A 16,169-nucleotide genomic window follows, 5' to 3' on the forward strand; every position below is an offset into this window, starting at 1 on the left:
AGTCGACCTAGCGCGCTCCGACTGGCGCGAGTTACCAGGCGACGCCGCGGCGACAGGCAAGCCGGGACTTGTAGTCCGCCTAGAAGAGGCGGGCGCTAGCGCGGCGGCCGCCCAGCGACCCGTGCGCGTGCGCGACGTCTGAGGAAGCCGGTACGGAAGGTTCGATTTTGCCTGGGGCTGCCCTTACTTTAGCTTTTGGAGGCGTGGAGAACCCGCGCAGTTCTGCGTCGCTTGCGGAGTGAGTTCGAGGTGGTTTGTCCTGGGTTAGGGTAGTGGGTAAGGCACTCAGTAATATGAACCCGTCGGGGCTTGTTTCCCTGCTGCTCCCTCCACCGTGCCCCATTGGGGTGTTCTAGTGTTTCAGGAACTCAAAGTTGGAGCTAGAGGCGCACACCTCACTAAAGGGTTTTACTTCACGAGAAATTTAACTCAACAGGCTGGATTTGAACTTGGGAGGTCGGCTTCTCCCTTGTAGACGGGAGAGGAGACGTACCCTGAGGAGAAGCCGCCTGGCAGGAGGCATTCTGTCGGGAAACCTCGAAATCCTTGTTTGCGAAGTCTCTGCTTGAACGCTGCGGGTGCAGTTCCCCTGGAGGCATGATGATAGCAGTAACCCTTTAGGGGGCTCTCACTATTGTCAATGCCCTCCAGCCAAATACCACCTAGATCACCTGTCTAGTTGAACAAAGCTGGGCTTGGACTTCCCTGGTGGTCCAGTGGTTAAGAATCCGCCTGACAATGCGGAGACACGGGTTCGAGCCCTGGTCCGGGAAGATCCCACATGCCGCAGAGCAGCTAACCCTGTGCGCCACGAGTACTGAGCCTGTGGTCTGGAGCCCGCGAGCCACAATTAACAAGCTCAGGCGCCTAGAGCCCCTACTCTGCAACAAGAGAAGCCACCGCAATGAGAAGCCCGCGCACCGCAATGAAGAGTAGCCCCCCAGTCGCGGCAACTAGCGCAGCAACGAAGACACAACACAGCCATAAATTTAAAAAAAAACCTGAGCTTATTGTCTCCTTGTAAGGAGGGGAGGCACAGCATGAGGCACAGGGAGACATCTCAGGAAGAGGGCGCTGGAAAGAATTTACAGGGTTTGGGCTTGTGTTAGGTAATTTGGAGGAGGGCTCCAGGAAGCGGGCCTGCTCTCTAGATTGGATGCTATTAGGAGGTGAAGGTAATTCTATGATGGGGTATTTTAATCATTATTATCTAAAAAGGGAGAAGAATCCTCATGTTAGCCAGGATAGGGGGATATTTGGTCTTTTTGTTTGTTTTTCTTTTGTGGTTGGGACAGTATTCTTGTTTGTATTCAAACATGTTTATGGAGTGGTTTTGTTTTTGTCTTATCCATCATGGTCACAGAGTGGCTTTGTCTGATGTTGGTGTTTGGTGAAATTGTTTATGTTCAGTAGGGCAGCACATCCTAGTTGATAACACCAGCCTAGCTCCCCATATTCAGGAGCTGCTTTTCTCCCTCTCACTGTGCTTCATGTATATTCCATGCTTTGGGCCTCAAAACAACTGTGTGAGACAATCCACAAATAGTTTGTACTCTCCATTGGATACTAGTCCCTAATGTAAGTGTGGTAGGTAAAATTAGGTCCCTGCCTCCAAGGAGCTTATGGCTCAGTGAGAGTGATCCAAGCCCAGGCAATCTGATGCCAGTGGCTGCTGCTTTACCACCTTGCGAATCTGTATCCCTAAGGGGACTACACTGCCTCCTCAGTAATTTTCAGCTACTGATATCTGTGCATACCAGGATTTCTCAACAGCAGCACTCTCGACATTTTGGGCCAGATAATTCTTTGTTATTGGTGGCTGTTCTGTGCAGTGTAGGATGTTTAGCAGTATCCCTGGCCTCTATTCACTAGATGCCAGTGGCACCCTCTCCCTAATTGTGACAACCAAAAATGTCTCCAGCCATTACCAAATCACCCCTGGTCAAAAGCCACTGGTGAATACCATTTGTATCCTCCTGGTCTCTGAGACCTCCAAACAAATATTTGGAGCATGACAGTCCCCAAATCACTTTAAGTGGGGAGGCCTTGAAGAGGAGAGAAGGAAACAATGTGGCCTACGTTTTTGAAAAGCCCATGCAACTAGGAGAATGAAGACTGAGACAAAGAGAAGACAAGTGGGAAAAAACAAAGGTAGAAGAGAAATGATAGAGGCAGAGAGGAGCTCATAGGAAATCACCTTTAAGTTACTTAGTTCACGCTAACAAAGTTAGTTCACATTAATAAAGACAAAGCCTTAATGAGGCCTCGCTGTACTGCCACTCCCTGTTTGGGAAATGCTGGTCTGATTAGCAAATAGTGTTGAACACTTTTGTGAAAAGATTTATTTTCTTTTACAGCATGGTACCAGATATGACCTCCCTGAACTGGTTGCTTGCAAGAGACTTCCTTCAGAGATTTCAGGTTACCCTCAAGGTAGTTGTTTTCTTGGGAAAGCCAAGATTCCTTGGGGAGCTGGCAAAAGTCACAAAGCAATGACAGCTAAGTGTTTCCAGGTTTTCCAAGAGATAGATTGTACTTAGATTAAGCTAATAAGAACATCAGCACAATAGTTATTTGTATTTTCCTAACTTGTTTCATCCAGGAATCTGTAAAACATATAGACATTTATTAATTTTCTTCTTATAATGGTGAGGGAAATCATTGACATTCTCCTGTTTTATAGATACAGAAGCCAAATTATGGAGTCCACAAAAAGTAGTGAGAAATCCAGAACAGCCTCCTGGAATCTTCACTCTGGGCCATTCTTGATGCTCAGCACCACCCCAGATCTCCAGCTTCCTAGTAGTAAGCTATTGAATTTTATGTTTTCATAGGCTTTAAAATATTCCTTAGTCTCTTCACCTGACCCACAAAAACAGGCCTATAGAGGCTATGACTTTAAATAGTGACGGTACTTGAACTAGAACCCAGATCTCATGATATTAGTCCAGTACTCTGTCTACTTAAGCAAGCCCATACATCCTTGAAGGTGATGTTTAACTTAAAGAAAATATAATTAAGATAGAAATTCTAATCCACAGGGAAATCCAGACCTATTCAATCCTTTTCATTCATTTCATGGGGACTTTACAAGTTAGCTTTGATGAGTAAAAGAGAAAGTCACTGAGGTATTAATGAAAAGCATTTAGTAACTCTGAAATTAAATTTGTCTTTGGGTTGATGAGGTTGATGGGAGGTATAGTGAGCACCGCCCCCTTACCCAAAGAAGTCTTGAATAGTTTATCCTCCGAGAACTAAACCAACAGAAATGAATTCTTAATTATTTAATCATATATAGAAACGACTTATGAGATAATGTGTCAATGGGGAGATTTAGGAATCTAGTCTAATGGAAATACTGTCTCCAAATAATGTCATTATGTCAATGATTCTCAAATCCATCATTTCCAATCCAAACTTCTCAGAATTCTAGCCTTACATGTCCAAGTGCCTATTTCTTTCCATTTGCTTGTCTCACAGAGATCTCAAAGTTATTGTGTTTATAACAGAACTCTGGGTATGTCCCACTGCAAATCTTCCTCATCTCAATTAACAAGGCACTGCTCTCTACCCAGTTGCTTAAGTCAGAAACTCAGGAGTTAACTCAGTTCCTTCCTTTTCCTCACTTTCTTCATCCAATTCATTATCAAGTCTTATTGATTCAATGTCCAAAATAAATCTCAAATCCAGCCACTTTTTTCTCTACTGCCACTAGCCTGGTCCAGGCGATAGTCATCTCTTTCTTGGATACTGCAACAGTCTCCTCTTGCCCCTTTACTTCATAACACTTAACACAATTTGTTTAATTTATTGGTCCGTTTTTCTTGTGATTTAATAATCTCACTTCACTACTAGAATGTATATATAAAGTGCTTGAGGATAGGTACAAAATCTATCTTTTTTTTTTTTTTTTGGCTGCATTGGGTCTTCGTTGCTGCATGTGGGCTTTCTCTAGTTGTGGTGAGTGGGGGCTACTCTTCATTGCAGTGTGCGGACTTCTCATTGCGGTGGCTTCTCTTGTTGCGGAGCACAGGCTCTAGGCACACAGGCTTCAGTAGTTCAGCACGTGGGCTCAGTAGTTGTGGCTCGCAGGCTCAGTAGTTGTGGCACACGGGCTTAGTTGCTCCGCGGCATGTGGGATCTTCCCGGACCAGGGGTCGAACCCGTGTCCCCTGCATTGGCAGGCAGATTCTTAACCACTGTGCCACCAGGGAAGTCCTGTTATTTATTTTTAAGTGCGTATGTCCTTTCTTTCCAGCTAGATTATAAAACCCTTGAGGGCAATGACTATGTGTACTGTTGCCTCCTACAGTGTGTTAAGTTTAGTAGGATCTTGATGTAAATTGTGTTGTGATTTACAGGGTTACTTAGTGTCTTGGCATCTCTACAGAAGACTTCAAAACTCTTAAGGAAACCACAATGATATACCACCTCACACCAACTGGATGGCTATTAGGAAAAAAAAAAAAAAGAAAGAAAATGACAAGTGTTAACAAGGATGTAGAGAAATTGGTGTACTGTTAGTTGGAATGTAAAATAGTACAGCCACTGTGTATGGCTGTTCCCCAAAACAATATGATGGTTCCTCAAGAAATTAAAAATAGTATTACTGTATGATACAGCAATTCCAATTCTGGGTATATATCCAAAAAAATTGAAAGCTGAGTCTCAAAGAGATATTTGTATACCTATATGTATAGCAGCATTATTCACAATAGCCAACAGGTGCAAGCAACCCAAATGTCCATTGATAGATGAATGGATAAACAAAATGTGTTATATACATGTAATGGAATGTTATTCAGCCTTAAAAAGAAGGAAATTCTGACATGCTATAACATGGATGAAACTCGAGGACATTATGTTAAGTGAAATAAGCCAGTCACAAAAAGATAAATACTGTATGATCCCATTTATATGAAGTACTTAGGGTAGTCAAATTCATAGAAACAGAAAGTAGAATGGTGGTTGCCAGAGTCTGGGGGATGAGGGAGAATGGAGAATTGTTGTTTAATGGGTATAGAGTTTTAGTTTTGCAGGATAAAAGGTGTTCTGGAGATTGGTTGCGCAACGTGGTGAATGTACTTAGTTTTACACAAAAATGGTTAAGGTGGTACATTTTTTTTTTTTTTGCGGTACGTGGGCCTCTCACTGTTGTGGCCTCTCCCGTTGCGGACCACAGGCTCCGGACGCGCAGGCTCAGCAGCCATGGCTCATGGGCCCAGCCGCTCCGCGGCATGTGGGATCTTCCCAGACCGGGACACGAACCTGTGTCCCCTGCATCAGCAGGCGGACTCTCAACCACTGCGCCACCAGGGAAGCCCAAGATGGTAAATTTTATGTTATGTGTATTTAACCAGAATTTTTTTTTCAAAAGACCACTGAATAGGGAATCAAAAGACCAAGGTTGGAGTTCCTTGTTCCTTGATGACTAATGAATCTTGAGCAAGTCACTTTTTCACTCATGCCTTGATTTCTTCATCTTTAAACAGGGTAATAAAACATTCCCAGCTTCTGGGTTTATGTAAGGATCAGAGAGAAAAAAAAAAAAAAAATGAATAACTCTTAAGATAATATTTTTGAGTAGTAGTTCCAGTATTCCAGTGTCCCTGATCTCCTTTAATATTCATTACAAATTTTATGTCTTATTTCACAACAAAATATTCCTAAAGATGTCTTAGCGATAACCTGTTACCACTTCAAAGGATATATACGCTGAGCTCTTTCACCTTGGGTTGCTCACCTTATAATTTGGTCCTGGGAAAACAGCAAATAAAAAGCCTTTATGAGGACTATTGATGACTTAAGATCCTAATTACTAATGTGGTTTAGCATTAATTGAGGAAATACAAGTTTAGGATTCTCATGTGAACATAATAAAGCTGGTCCCAAATTAAGGGGATAAGAGGAAGAATGAACATCTGCTGAGTACCTAATAACTGTTAGGCCCTATAACAGATGTGTTACATGCATTATCTCATTTAATCCTCACAACAGCGTTGTCAGGTTAATAGCATCATACTCGTTTTATAAACGGGGAAAACAAAGCTGAGAGGTTGTCACTTGCCCAGGATCACACAATGAATGACAGAGATGCAATCAAGTGCAGGTCTGTGTGACTCTAAAGCCCATACTCTTTCTACTGTTACACTGCCTCTCAAAATATATTTGACTATGCCTCTTGGTAATAGAGTTAATGGTAAATATTATATATTTGATATATATTCATACATTTATATCAATTACCTTACCTTAGTCATTACAAGTAAGATAGACTGTGGTAGGAACAATTATCACCACTTTATAGATGATGAAACAGAAAATTTAACTTACCTAACACCAACATCAACCAGCCAATAAATAATAATAACAGGACTTGAAAATAGGTACTGCAATTCTCAGACCCATGTGTTTTCCACATCAGCCTCATGAGAGCAGAATTTTATCTCTGAATTTTCTGGTTCTGACATTTTTTTATGGGAGCGAAAGAGTGAGCATCTTGAAAGTCCTTCAGTTCTCAGTGTACATGGACAGATTACACACGTCTTCATCCTTATTCTCTCCCCCATTCACTAAAATGATATTGAGTTAATATTTTTAATGTTATCAGTCCACAAGGACAAAGGGAATGAGAAGGATAACAGGGCTTCCCTGGTGGTGCAGTGGTTGAGAGTCCGCCTGCCGATGCAGGGGACATGGGTTCCCGCCCCAGTCCGGGAGGATCCCACATGCCGCGGAGCGGCTGGGCCCGTGAGCCATGGCCGCTGAGCCTGCGCGTCCGGAGCCTGTGCTCCGCTATGGGAGAGGCCACAACAGTGAGAGGCCCGCCTACCGCAAAAAAAAAAAAAAAAAGATAACAGCAGATGAAGGATATCAACAACATTTTGGAAGATGGAAAGTTGAGCCAAGAAAATTGAGTTCCAAATACTGGGGAGGGGTATACTAATGAGAGGCAAGCAGGTTCATGTTGCAGAACACTAAAACATCAGGAATTGAAAGGAGCAGATACTATAGCAGCAGAGATATGTGAGGGCCCAAAAGGAGAGGGATTGGCTGAAAGTCTATTTAAGAAGTTAAACTACGAGGCTCCTTCCTCATCCTGCTCAGTTAGGCAGCTATGCCTCTATGTCCCTGGTTTATTCTGTGAAAAATTGAATTAGAGAAGCTCCAGACTGAGGTACCAGGTACAGCTAAAGGTCATAGCTGAGGAGGCTGGGGTAGGAGGATACCACACTGAAAACAGAGATCAGATGAATATCTACATGCTGAATGATGAAACTCACCCAGCCTTCTTGCTCTACTTCACTCCAGGGATGCTGACAGCAAGGCTTATATTCTCGAGGCAGAACAGCAGAGGATTAATTTTGGGAGAAACTTAAAATTGGATAACCCCAGAAGAAATATCTATAGATAATGATACTTGAGGGTCTCCCAGCAAAACAAATAGGTCCCCACTTTATCAACCTGTGATGAAACCCACCAACTGACAAACTCTTCCGCCTAACATAGACCTTCCAAATACCTTTGTAATGACTCACTCTTAAATATGAAGGGACAGCAAAGGATCACCAGATAGTTGAGATAAACCTTCACCAAGAAAGACAGCATCAAATAGAAATGGAAAACAGGCAATATAGAGAGCAGAAGAATATTTTTTTGAAAACAATAAGCATCCTCTGCCTCTGATAGTATAAAATAGTGCATCCATAAAGCAAAGACAAGTTGCTCCAAAAAAAAGGAGGAATCAGAGAATAATAGCTCTGGGAAATTTTTTTAATAGCAAAAACAAATAATAGAAGTATTAATGTATAAAATTGAGGAAATCTCCCAGAAAAATAGAACAAAAAGACAGACCTGAAAATAAAAGAGAAAAGATAATTGGAGAATGAATCTATAAGGTCCAATGTTAGGCTAACTGCAGTTTTAGAAATGGAGAAGAAATGAAGGGAAGAAAATTATCAAAGAAATCACAAGGTCTCTGATAACTGAAGGACACAAGTTTCCAGATTGACAGAGCCTGCTGAGCGCCCAGCATAATGAAGGGGAAAAAACCAAAACCAAAAGAACTATGGGACATTATCATGAAATTTCTAAAGACAAGGGATAAAGAGAAGATCCAAAAATCTTGTTGATAGGAGGTGAAGAGGGAGCAGGGAAAGGGGAATGGATTATTCATAAAAGAGTAGGTAATAAGAATAGCATATTTCTTAACATTGACACTGGTGGTTAGAAGACAATGAAACAGTGCTTTCAAAATTCTGAGAGAAAATTATTTTCAACCTAGAATTCTATACTAAGTCATGTTATCAATCAAGTGTGAGGCACAATTAAAAGATTCAAGGATCAAAAAAATTTACTAACCCTCAAGCTTTTCCTGGGACACTACTGGAGGATGTGCTCTACTGAAACAAGAATGACAAAGATAGAGGTTTTAGGAAAGAGGGGAATCAACCTAAGAAAGGTAAAAGGAAGTCCTAAGATGATAGCTGTACAGCAGACCTGTACAGTGAGGGGTAGTCCAGACTAAAGGGGAAGGAGTGCTCCTGGGGAGTATTTCCAGTAAAACTCTTAGTGTATATGACATGTTTGGGTGTGCTGAAAATAGTTAAGGCATTTTTACATTTCTGTTAGAGAGTCTGGAACAGTTAGTGATAATGATACAGAAAATTTGGCAAACAAAAAACTGAGGCAATTATTAATTGCAAGACAAACAAAAAGTTACATAAGAAAGGAAATGTAATCATAATACAATCAATTGATCCAGAAGTAAACCACACTTTTAGAGTCATAATAAGGTTAATATGAAACATTGATTTAATTTAAATGTGATATAACAATATTGTGAGGCTGAAGGGAGGGAAAGCATAAAGTGTTGGATCTTTATCTTTTATATCAGGTACTGTTTAAAGTTTACAGATCAAAAAAGAAAGCAGTAAAAATATTTAATTTAGAAAAATGTTAGTAAATATGCAAAGAAAAAAAGCCAGTGAATGAGTCTGGGAGGGTATCTCAGGCTTTGGGGAGGCTACCGCTTTTTTTTTTTTTAAGTCTGTGTGTGTGTTAAAATATACTCCTGCTGTGTTTTGTTATGAGCCTTGTAGTTCCACATGACTTTTTTTAAACCACAAGACTTAAAGTATTTACATGTATTACCTTGATAAACGTTAAAAATATCAAACATAGAAAGAGAGAGAGAGAGCAAGAAAGAGAGAAAGAAAATCTTGTGTCTATCCAGACCTATGATATAAAATGACATTATGAATTTTCTTTATAGATAAGTCCTGGAAGAATACTAGAAAATAACAACACTAGATATTTCAGAGGAATAAAACCCTAACTATTTAGGCCTTTTTTTTAAGTATCGCATTTAATTTGGGGTGTCAACAGTTGCTGCCTTCTTGCAAAATGAGAGAAATAAGGTGGAATACTAGAGCATTGCTATCCTCTGAGTTCTAGTCGGTCTTACTGGCTGATTTTTTTAAATTGTGAAAACAAATGTCATCGATCTTCTGGAATCTCAAAAAGATGTTATCCTCAAAATTAATGTTGTGAGACTATCTCATATATGGAATTAGGAGACCTAGGTTTAAATCCCCTATCTATGACTTACTGGCTCTGTCACCTTAGGTATATTATTGATTCTGGCCCTCCCGTTTCCTCTGCTTACTCCAGAAGCTAAATTGCAATGAAAAATGTTCAAGAAGAACTGCTTCATGCTAAATCCCTCTAGTAGTGAATATGCTCCAGTGTACTTATTAGGGATTATTCAGTCTCCTCTATTAAACTATAAGAACTTTAAAAGTACCAACTATATCTTTGCCTCTGAAATTTTCCACATCCTATTATTGCTGTTCTCTGCTTCTAATGGGCACCAAATGAATGTTGCCAGAGATTTACTGACCATATTGTGAGGAGAATGTTTGTTATTAAATGTTCCCATAATTCCTTGTTTAGAAAAGACAAAAAGTTCCATATGCTCCAGGAAGATTCTATTTTCATTGTTAAATTTAGGCTTAAGTTGGACGTAAACAGTAAAGTAAAAACAAAACAGTCTGTCTTCTTCCAAAGAAAGAGTTCCTTAATGATTTTTATATATGTAAATATATATAAATATATATTTAATATATAATATATTTTTTAAAATTTTTGGCCATGCTGCACGGCATGTGGGATGGCATGTGGGATCTTAGTTCCCTGACCAGGGATCGAATCTGGGCCCCCTGCATTGGAAGTGCTGAGTGTTAACCACTGGGCCACCAGTGAAGTCCCATAATGATTTATATTTTTATAAAAAGGAAAGATTTTATCCAAAACCCTGGAGTACCCCAAAGATTTGGTAAACTTAACTGCTGTTGTTACTGATATCCATGTTCTTATGAGTATTCACAAAAGAATTTATGACATATCTAAACAAAATTATAGCATGAAATCTAGAGGAAGCCTGGTGAAGGAGATATAAAGAGAGTTTTTATGATCTTGAAAAGTACAAACGGGACTTCCCTGGTGGCACGGTGGTTAAGAATCCGCCTGCCAATGCAGGGGACACGGGTTTGATCCCTGGTCTGGGACGATCCCACATGCTGTGGAGTAGTTGTGGCGCACGGGCGCACTACGCCCATGCGCCACAACTACTGAGCCCACGAGCCACAATTACTAAAGCCTGCACTCTGCAACAAGAAAAGCCACCACAATGAGAAGCCCGTGCACCACAAAAAAGAGTAGCCCCCGCTTGCCGCAGCTAAAGAAAGCCTGCACAGCAACGGAGACCCAACACAGCCAAAAAAAAAAAAAGTACAGAGTAAGACTTAATTTGTTCAACAATACCTAGAATGTTAGAACTTTAGCTCACCTTTGGAAATTTAAAATACACTTTCAGAAAATAAAAATTAAATTAAAATGCCCACTAGATAGTGGACCTTAAATTTTTAAAAGTAACCATTTCATATATTTCAGAACAGTATAATTTTTCAATTAAGGCTATATTATTATAGCTAATATTTAGTGAATGCTTCCTTTTGAACACTCTTCTAAGCTCCTTAATATATTATCTTGTTTTCCTAACCCTGTGAAATAGGTACTGTAATTACCCCCATTTTACAAGTAAGAAAGTGGGCTCAGAGATTAACTAAATATCATCTTCCAGGTGCGATCTGATCAGTTCCCAGATATTATACCTCCTTTAAATATGACAACTTTTCCCCCCTTTTATTTATTTATTTATTTATTTTTAAATTTTTGGCTGCGTTGGGTCTTTGTTGCTACATGCAGGCTTTCTCTAGTTGCAGCGAGCATGGGCTACTCTTCGTTGCAGTGTGCGGGCTTCTCATTGCAGTTGCTTCTCGTTGCGGAGCATGGGTTTTAGGTGCGCAGGCTGCAGTAGTTGTGGCATGCGAGCTCAGTAGTTGTGGCTCATGGGCTCTAGAGTGCAGGCTCAGTAGTTGTGGCGCACAGGCTTCATTGCTCCGTGGCATGTGGGATCTTCCCGGACCAGGGCTCGAACCTGTGTCCCCTGCATTGGGAGGCAGATTCTCAACCACTGTGCCACCAGGGAAGCCCCCTAAAGTTGGGTTCCTTTGAAATGACCCAAGGCTCTCTTAATATCTTCCTTCCTAAATTGTACTCCAATTCCCTTATTTTTTTTTTTTGCGGTACGTGGGCCTCTCACTGCTGTGGCCTCTCCCGTTGTGGAGCACAGGCTCCGGATGCACAGGCTCAGCGGCCATGGCTCACGGGCCCAGCTGCTCTGCGGCATGTGGGATCTTCCTGGACCAGGGCACGAACCTGTGTCCCCTGCATCGGCAGGTGGACTCTCAACCACTGCGCCACCAGGGAAGCCCATCCTCATTTTTTAAAAATACTTTTTTCTTTCCAGCTTGGGTAATTTCCACTACTCTTTCTTCCTGTTCGCTGATCCATTTCTTTGTATCATCTAATCTACTGTTGATTCCTTCAGTGTATTTTTAATTTCAGTTATTGTATTCTTCAGGCCTGTTTGTTTCTTCTTTAATTATGTAACGCTGTTAAACTTATTCCTGTGTTCATCCATTCTTCTCCCAAGTTTGTTGAACATCTTTATGACCATTACCTTGAACTCTTTATCGGATAGGTTGCTTATTTCCAGTTCACTTCAGTCTTCTTCTGGGGTTTTGTCTTGTTTCTTTGTTTGGAGCATATTCCTCTGTCTCCTCATTTTGCCTAATTCTCTGGGTTTATTTCTATGTATTAGGTAGGTCAGTTATGTTTCCTAATCTTGGAGAAGTGGCCTTATATAAGAGATGTCCTTTGGGACCCAGCAGCACATTCCTCCTGGTCACCAGAGCTGTAGGCTCTAGGAGTGCTCACTATGTGGGCTGCATGGACCCTTCTACTGTGGTAGGGCCAACTGCTGAGAGTACACTAGTAGGCAGAGGTGGCCCCTGGCCTGGTTGGCTGCCAGGCCCGTCCTTGTGTGGTAGTTGTCAGGCTGCTGTTGGGGAGGACTGGGTCCCAGAGCAGCTGGCTGCATGACCTGGGGGTTCCCAGGGCTGGTGCTAGCCTGCTAGTGGGTGGGTAAACCCCCAGTGCTAATAGGCTAGAGGGAGGACTTCTAAATGGTGCTTCTAAGCACCAGTGTCCTCATGGTAGAACAAGCTCCCATAAATGGGCTGCTGCCAGTGTTTGCATACCCAGGGGAAGTCCCAGTTGCCTCCTGCTTCTCCAGCAGTCTCTCCAAGATCAGCAAGTGGGTCTGACCCACTTTGAAATTACTGCCTCTCTGCTGAGACTCAGAGTGTGAGATTTTACACACACCCTTTAAGAGCAGAGCCTCTGTTTCCTAGAGACCTCTGACTCTGTTCTGGGGGCTCCTCTTCTCATGCATGACCCCTCAGCTGGGGAGCCAGATGTGGGTCTCATACCCCTCACTCGTTGGGATGAACCTCTGCAATTGTGATTATCCTCCTGTTTGTGGCTCACCTACCCAGGGGTACGGATCTTGACTGTACTGCATCTTTGCCCTTCCTACTAGACTTGTTGTGGTTCCTTCTTTATATCTTTCATAGTAGAAAATCTTTTCTGCTAGTCTTCAGGTCGTTCTTATAGATAGTTGCTCTATAAATAGCTGTAATTTTGGTGTGCTGTGTGCCATCTTGGCCAATGCTCCTCTCCTCAGCAAAACTATGAGAGACCTGAGCCAGGACTACCTAGCCAAACTGCTCCCAGATTCTTGACATACAGAAACTATGACATAATAAATATTCATTGTTTTTAACTGTAAAGTTTTGGAGTAATTTGTTGTACAGCTGTAGATAACTAATACATATGGCCACCTCTTAGTTCAGTGGGGCAGAATATATAATCCTCATGCAGAGAGAGGTATAGTAAGGAGAGAAATTGGAATATTTGGTGAGCAGTAATATCTATGACAGTAGCTAAAAAATATATATATATATATATATATATTTTTTTTTTTTTTTTTTGCGGTACACGGGCCTCTCACCGCTGTGGCCTCTCCCGTTGCGGAGCACAGGCTCCGGATGCACAGGCTCAGCGGCCATGGCTCACGGGCCCAGCCTCTCCGCAGCATGTGGGATCCTCCCGGACCGGGGCACGAACCCATGTGCCCCACATCGGCAGGCGGACTCCCAAACACTGCTCCACCAGGGAAGCCCTAAGATATATTTTTTAATTTAATTAGTTAATTTATTTATTTTTGGCTGTGTTGGTTCTTCATTTCTGTGCATGGGCTTTCTCTAGTTGCGGTGAGTGGGGGGCTACTCTTTGTTGCAGTGTACGCAACATCGTTGCGGTGGCTTCTCTTGTTGTGGAGCACAGGCTCTAGGTGCACAGGCTTCAGTAGTTGCAGCACGCAGGCTCTAGAGCGCAGGCTCAGTAGTTGTGGCACACGGGCTTAGTTGCTCTGTGGCATGTGGGATCTTCCTGGACCACTGATCGAACCCATGTCCCCTGCATTGGCAGGTGGATTCTCAGCCACTGTGCCACCAGGGAAGCCCCTAGCTAAAATATTTAAATCTAGTCCTCTACCTTTTCATTAGACAGATATCTAAAGCAAGGAATAAATCATATATCCTCTGTACATTTACTCCCTTTTCCCTATCCTGGCATCCAGGAAGTTCCATAATCAGCAAGTAAGGAGGTGTTTAAGTCTGCGTTCTAATACCCCCTTTCTAATCCCTACCCCCTTCTAATTCCTAGAAGTGTTGTCAGATTCCATTCTTTTCCCTGCTTTTGATCCCTCCTTAGTCCCGAATCAACCAGTTTTATATTCTGACTCTACTACTCAGTTTTACAAAGAAAGGAGATTTCGTTTTCTAAGCTTTCCCCTCTTTTCCAATTTAAGTCTGGAGTCCTTCATCCTCACTTTCTGGATATTTCACTAATACCTCTTTCCTTTCTCCTGCCCCAGTCCCATCATTCACAGAGAGACAGCTTGGAACAGAGCATTGGCCAGTTTATAGGCATTAAAAACTCTCATTCAACCCTAAGCATGACGTTGGCTTTGTTCAAGTTTTTCAAAATGGAAATTTATATTGTTTTTCTGTTTATAAAGGAAATAAAGGCTCATAAAAAATGAAACAATAGAGAAATAAAAACTGAAAGTTCTCCAGAATTTTTATTATGCATATACAAATAAACACATATATTTTTACACAACTGGCATTGTAAAACACATTCTCTTCTATAACTTTTTCAGTTAATAAATTTTTCCTATGTCAGTACTAACCGATCTATCTTATGATTATTAAAACTGCACGATAGGGACTTCCCTGGTGGCGCAGTGGTTGAGAGTCTGTCTGCCTGCCGAAGCAGGGGACACGGGTTCGTGCCCCAGTCTGGGAAGATCCCACATGCCGCGGAGCAGCTGGGCCCGTGAGCCATGGCCGTTGAGCCTGCGCGTCCGGAGCCTGTGCTCCTCAACGGGAGAGGCCACAACAGTGAGAGGCCCACATACCACAAAAAAAAAAACCCCAAAAAACTGCACAATAAAGGGGGGCCATAAAGTCTGGAAAAATAGGGAAATACACATACTTGATTTATTGATATGACATTACAGTACATAATATGTTCAATGTTTTGTCGTTCATTAACAATGTGTAGTTCAATGCTCTGTGCAGTATTGCAATGAACATAGTAGATAAATACAGAATTTCTATCAACTCCTACACATGCATCTGAAATGCATTACCTCAGTTGATTGTGGACTTGGTTTCACTGAATAAGCCTGTTCCTTTGGTGTACACCAGAAGTAACCAAGGGGGTAAGTATCTTTATTGGAGTATAACATCTTTATTGGAGTATAATTAACATCTTTATTGGAGTATAATTACTTTACAATGGTGTGTTAGTTTCTGTTTTATAACAAAGTGAATCAGTTATACATATACATATGTTCCCATATCTCTTCCCTCTTGCGTCTCCCTCCCTCCCACCCCGCTAGGTGGTCACAAAGCACCGAGCTGATCTCCCTGTGCTATACGGCTGCTTCCCACTAGCTATCTATTTTACGTTTGGTAGTGTATATATGTCCATGCCACTCTCTCACTTTGTCACAGCTTACCCTTCCCCCTCCCCATATCCTCAAGTCCATTCTCTAGTAGGTCTGTGTCTTTATTCCCGTCTTGCCCCTAGGTTCTTCATGACCTTTTTTTTTTTTTCTTAGATTCCATATATATGTGTTAGCATACGGTATTTGTTTTTCTTCTATCTGAATGTTTAATAAACTTATGCTTCCAGACTCTGTGGCCACTCTATATACCACTGTGTGGATATCCTGTAATTTATTTAACCAGTCCTCTTCTAATGGGGCATTTAATGTCAAAATGGATGACATTAGAAATTTGATGTTATTGCCAAACTGCCTTCCACAGAATAAAATCAGCTTATGTTGCCACTAACATTTGAATCAGCTTATATGACCACCTACAGTACATGAGACTGACTCTTTCCCCACAAATTCACCAACACAGGTATCACTAATCATTTAAAATTTTGCCAGTATGATTCCTATTATTGTTTTAATTTGAATTTATATAGGGAAGTCACTGGAGGTCCAGTGGTTAGGACTCCGTATGGCATAGTCAAAAAGAAAATTGAATTTATTTAATTATCAGTGAGGTTGAGAGTATATATTTCAGTGTTTTTAGTATGTTTGTTATGTGATACAACATCTC

General features: G+C 41.6%; 1 protein-coding gene across 1 annotated transcript in view; it reads left to right on the forward strand.

Moving 5' to 3' along the window:
- ASIP (agouti signaling protein) overlaps positions 1–16,169 on the forward strand; it is a 221,067-nt gene that overhangs the window by 24,393 nt on the left and 180,505 nt on the right. The window contains exon 2 of the mRNA XM_065893682.1: positions 2,684–2,805. The gene's annotated coding sequence lies outside the window, so the exon portion shown is untranslated. The remainder of the gene's footprint in view (positions 1–2,683; positions 2,806–16,169) is intronic.

This window comes from Phocoena phocoena, chromosome 15, assembly GCF_963924675.1.
Source record: "Phocoena phocoena chromosome 15, mPhoPho1.1, whole genome shotgun sequence".
In the NCBI taxonomy this organism is placed as follows: Eukaryota; Metazoa; Chordata; class Mammalia; order Artiodactyla; family Phocoenidae; genus Phocoena; species Phocoena phocoena.